The sequence below is a fragment of the Dipteris shenzhenensis genome, chromosome 30, assembly GCF_047967505.1.
Source record: "Dipteris shenzhenensis isolate YYH24624 ecotype China chromosome 30, Dip_SZ_1.0, whole genome shotgun sequence".
Taxonomy (NCBI): Eukaryota; Viridiplantae; Streptophyta; class Polypodiopsida; order Gleicheniales; family Dipteridaceae; genus Dipteris; species Dipteris shenzhenensis.
In genome coordinates, this window is record NC_141625.1 from 36,046,659 (window position 1) to 36,052,658 (window position 6,000).

The following is a 6,000-nucleotide window of genomic DNA, read 5'->3' on the forward strand; positions in this document are numbered from 1 at the left end:
TTGAGAATCATCTTTTTCTCTCTTTTCTCCTCTCTTTTTCTCTCTTTTTCTCCTCTCTTTTCCTCTATTTTCCTATCTTTTCTCCTCTCTGTCCTCCTCTTTTTTTCTCTCTTTTATCCCCACTTTTTCTCTCTTATCTCCTCTCTTTTTCTGTCTTTTGCCTCCTCTCTTTTCTCCTTTTTCTCCTCTCTTTTCTCCTCTCTTTCCTTCTCTCTTTTCACCACGTGAAGCTTCAATAGCCTACCATGGAGCAAACAGATAGAGACTTCTGTCACTCTAATTCAAAGAATGCACGAGTCTGTAAATGTTTGCTCAATGCCAGGATGTAGGGTTCTAAGCCTGCTCAATGTCTTATAGGTATTCTAAGCTGTAAGATTAGTGTACCAAAAAAAGAAAGAAAAGGAGAAAAGAGAGGTGAGAATCATCATGTATGTTTGAGAATCATCATTATTCGAGGCCTATGTATGTTTGAATTGTGATAGGTTGCTCTACAAGATGTTGCCTGCACTAAATTCCATGCCTGCATCAAGAGATGAAGAGAAGAAGGTGCTAACAATGGTGGGTATGGATTATGATACCATCCATGCTTGCCGTAATGACTGTATTCTCTTTCTTCGTGTGAGCATGGAGATTTGGCTAGTTGTCCGAAGTGTGGGGAACATCAATATAGAGATGATTTGTAGGGTGAGCAGATACCGGTAAAGGTCTTGAGACACTTTCCCATCATTGCAAGAATATATCACATGTTCCGATGCAAATCCATAGCAGAGTTGATGACTTGGCATACATCTCATCGGTCCACTAATGACACATTGAGGATTCCCGTAGATTGTGCAGCTTGGAAGCACATAGACAATCAGTGGCCAGAATTTACGAGGGAGCCACGCAACTTACATCTTGGGCTCACCATGGACGATGTTTACGCTCGACATCTTGGTCGACATGGCCCATAGTCTTGGTGAATTACAATATCCCACCATGGCTAACAATAAAGAAGGGACAAGGCAAAAAATATGGATGTGTACATGGCACCTTTGATAGAGGAGTTACAGATCTTATGGAGAGGAGAGCGGGTCTTTGATATTTCCAGAGCTCCTAGACATACCAATGATATTTTGGTCAGGGGTATCTTGATGTGAACCATGCATGACTACCCAAGATATGGAGAGTGCGCAGGTATGTGGTTGTGTCTTTACATGTATAATATAGGATTATGCCTTTATGACTCTCTTTCGCATGCATGTCTTATACTAACACATTCATGCACGCGTGCAGGACTTGTTACAATTGGGTACCATGCTTGTCCTATTTGTGGACCAGGTTTGAAATTGCTTGCATGATACTCTAAACATATGAGGAAAAATGTTCATGAAGGTCACATGTGCTTAATACCTTTCATTGGACCATCTCGCGCGTGGAGGTGTGCTTGATCCACCATCACCATATTTGAAGGCAATTTCAAGCTTGGAGGGAAAATGGAGAGGAACCTCCTCGTGATATGAGGAGGCTATCGATCTTTCACGAGTTGGATTATTGGGGTTAGTTACAAATCAATAATCTCTTGGATCCCATGCATATCTTCAAGAATGTGGCGGCTACTATTTGGGCACACTTGGTTGGTTCCAAAGACTCGAGAGGAGTGTGAGAAGACTTGTGTGCTATGAATAGAATGTCTTGTTTGTGGCCCCAAGTGCGTGCTAACCTCACACAAGATAGCCGAGCAAGTGCTTCGGATACCAATCTTCTCTCCTCACAGTTGGATTATTGTGGAACCGTATGCAAAATCTATGAAATTGATTTAAGATGATTTAGTCTTTTCATTCTTGATGTAAAATGGTTTAGAACTATTTACAATGGCGGTCCCCATGCGACAGTGAGAAAAGACAATAGTAGTTTCTTTGCAATAGACTCCCTCATCATCAACAAAAAAGAGTACGTATTCCTCCATGACATAGAGATTCTTTCTAGACTACGAGAGGACAAGGCAATCAGAGTCCTATTGGGGTTTGACGTTGACACGTGCCAAAGATCCCGGGGTTTTAGGTACCGAAGACCAAACAAGGGAAGACTTTCTCTTGACGATGCTGGTTTCAATGAGGGATGCCGACATGTCCGTATACGATGCACAACCCTCTCATGCAGAAGCTTCCACCTCCAACACAAGTCAGGAGAAAGCGTCCACCTCCCAAATGGAACATCACACACCACCTGGTTCCATCAGCATTGCAAATGAGGAAGGGATAGAGCCGACGATGATGTAGTGGTAAGTTCGAACAATATTTTTTATTTTGATGTTCTTTCAGTATAATTTGTTTTGTCGGTCTTCTAATGTTTGTTGAATTGTTGCAGGATGCGTTTGAGCTTGATGAATTCTCATCTCGACGGGGTAATGTTCGCAGCACATTTGAGCAAGATCATTATTTGACCCATTACCTTGGCAAAGTTGCAGAGCATATCATGGTCTTTCATAGCAAATTTTCTCCTTGAGGTCCTTCGGAGCTTCTGAAGTGCAAGGCATTGTTGCGCGCTATCAAATACTCCAACATTACTCGGAATGCTCAACAAAGTCATTTTGGTACATCGCCTGGCTGCTATCAATGCCTTTGGATCGAACATTCATGGCAGGGCATTGATGGCGGCAATGGCTCTGTCTTTGGTAGTAGGAGAGGAGGATAATCATGCTATCGGGGCTAGATTTATATCTAGGAATCCACTAAGGGATTCAAAGACCCCTATTCTTGATGTACTCGAACTAGCCAAGAAGAAAGATAGCTTGTGAGGCCTTTTGTATATATAAACATATATTTAAATGGATATTTCAATGGATACATGACTACATGTCTTTATTATTTGTTTTAATTTATCATTGCTCGTCTCATGAATTCCATTGTATTTTGTTTGTCGTTGATGATATAATTTCTCCATCATTTTAATTGTGTTAATTTAATAAATTTCTAGCCAATTTAATATCATTTTCACCAATTCTAGGTATCGAGAGTTCATTTCTGTCAAATCCTGAAGGAATTTCACCATCGCGCAGAAGGAAAAAGTGACCGGCACGTTGCTAGGACCACAAAAAGCGTGAATTTGGGCATTTTTGACTTGCCAAAATGCCCGAATTCATGCCATGGAGGGATTTGGGCTTTCTGGGGTCCTGATGTAGCAGACACTTTTCCCTTCTGTATGACGGTAAGATTCATTCAAGATTTGATAGAATTAAAAACTTACATTAAAATAATCAATTACTATAGTCATAGAAATGGAAAATACACAACAATGCGAGTGTAGAGAATGTGGATATATTTTGTTTAAAGAAATTGGCCCTTGGGCCTTAGATACAAGATAGTGCCTTCAAGGGCAGGGGGTGGTCTAAGTCCTAAGAGTGGGCGGTAAGAGAATCTAGGGCTTCAAACTTGGGTCACTCCGTAGCCACTTTGCCAGAGCCATGTCCTTGTCCATGACGGTGACGTGCTTTGCATGGATGGCACACAAGTTGGCATCCTCGAACAGAGCGGTGGTCACTTGCTTTGCAGCCTCCTGGAGCGCCCCCATAGCGAAGCGCACATCGTCCTTGTATCCCTGTTCTATCTCCCGTACCACATGTTGGAAGGGAGCACACGAGATCAAGTTGTGGGTGGTCTTCTGCATTTGCCTGATCTCCCTCAGGGCCCACGCTCCTAGCTTTGCTCTGTATGGCTTCTTGACTCTTGGTGGGGACCTTACAGGGTACTCGAATACCTTCCCACGGCCTCCTGTTTGCCTTGAACTTCTTCTGCTACTCTTGTCTACATTGGTCCTCCTTCGAGTCCTCCTCTCACTGTGACGTCTAGAGCTTTGGCCTTCTTCGGGATGGGGCTTCCTCAGAGTCTACTTTACCCTCCTGATGGGCACAGGGATCATCTTTGCGATGGGTTGTATCTCCGAGAGAGGAAAGATGGTGCTCTTCCCGGTAGTTTGTTGGCCCTCAGGAAGCCTCTCTATATCTGGGAGGTTATCAAACACATTTTGTTCAATCGAGAGAGGGCTCTCATGGGGAGGGGAAGGCCAAGGGGAGGGTTGAGGGGAAGGTTGAGGGGAAGGCTGAGAGGAAGGCTAAGGGGAAGGTTGAGGGTCAAGTTGAGGCTGAGGCTGAGGGGAAGGCTGAAGGTTAGGCTGAGGGTGAGGGGAAGGCTGAGGGTGAGGGGAAGGTTGAGGGGAAGGTTAAGGAGAAGGTTGAGGGGAAGGCTCATGCTCTTGGGGCTAGGGAGTGGTCTCACAGGACTTGGGAGGAGGAGAAGGCTCAGGAGACTGGGGAGTGGCCTCACGGGACTTGGGGGAGGGCTCACGAGAGTCCTAGGAGACCTCACGAGAGTTGGGAGAGGGCTCACGAGAGTCGGGGGAGGCACCACTAGACCCAGATAGGTTCGTGTGCACGGATGTCATGGAGGTGGTGGAGCTAGAGGAGGAAGGGTGGAGGCGGCATCTAGTGGGTCTAGTAGTGTTCTTCACTCTTGCCATTGAATAATGAGAGTTAGGGTTCTTTTTTATGTTTTATAAGGGCCCATCATGTTTTGACATCCCTCTTAATTACATTTAGGGTTTCATCGTGCCCCGCGGCTCCTGCCCTAAGCCCTCCAACCCCCTACCCTTGTCGCCCTCCCCCCCCTTGCCCTCCCCCTACTTGCCCCCTCGGGGGGGTCACTATGTATAAACCCTCTATATCACGTGCGTTCAAGGCCTATATTTAAAATCCCTTATCTGTAAATTTTTTCATTAATAAAATGTACCCCTTTTCTATACAAATCTGTAAATTTTTTCCAAAACTATTTTAAATAGTCCCTTATGTATATTTATTTCTGTAAATTTTAGGAATAAAAAATATCCTTCTGTTGAACTCACGTGATAGGGTTACATATGATGAGTGACCCCCCCGAGCTTGCCCCGCCCACACCCGTTACCCTCCCCCATACCCCCCATCCCGCCTCCCCCCACCCATGCTACCACTCCACCCCTCCCCTTGCCCCGCCCCATGCTCCTCCCTTCTCTCCCCCCTCCTTTACCATGTCCCCACTTTTCCCAATGTCGTGAGTGCAAAAATTGTGGTCAAAATAAGCAAGATATTAAAGACTGAGTACACAAATTGTGGTCAAAATAAGCAATATATTTATTTCATATTTGTATACAATTACACCATACCTTTTGTTGGTGGTTGGACCTATTTGCTCCCTTCTCTCACTCTAGCTTACAACCAACATGTCTCCTCGACTACCTATGGATGCTTCCCAAGCACTATGCCTTCTATTCTTTGATTGCTTTTGCAAGTTCTGATGCCTTTGCCTTTTCAGACTTCAAAGTCCTTCCTAGTAAACATCTAAAAAACCAGTCGACATCTCATGCAACGCATTGCTACGAGTGACACCACCACCATGCCTTGAGTTCTTGAAGCAGGCTGCCTTCGCTCTATAGTGTGATTTCTCCATGCCTTGTGTATTCCAAATGTACGAAGGACCCCAATTTTGTACAAACCATGGTCCGTGTGCATAGAGAATATGCTGCAAACATGATGAGAATCCATGTCTAGCACAAACAAAAATCCTTGGACGATGTATTTGTGAAGATAGTGGGAGAGAGGGAAGGAGTCTCACTTCCGGCTTTCTCACATACACAATGGGGGAATACACACAAAGGTGGAGGCTGAAAACAGTTTTCCTCTTCTTAGTTGTGAAAGCCAAAAGAACTCTAGTACAAAGAAATAGGAGAACCCTATATGTGGGTCTCAAACCAAACTCAGCTATCTAAGGTGGCATACTAAGTGAGCCACGAACTAGAGTAGATAAGGATAGCTGTCATCCAGCTATTATTCATGGGCAGTGTACCAACCACATCTGCAACTAACAAGTCGGTGACATAAATGCACAACAGTCACCCTGGCATATCACGAGTGCAGCTCGATATCTCAACACTCCCCCTCGAGCTCAATCCCAATTCCTGCACACAGCAAGTAGGTCTCTGAACTTGCGC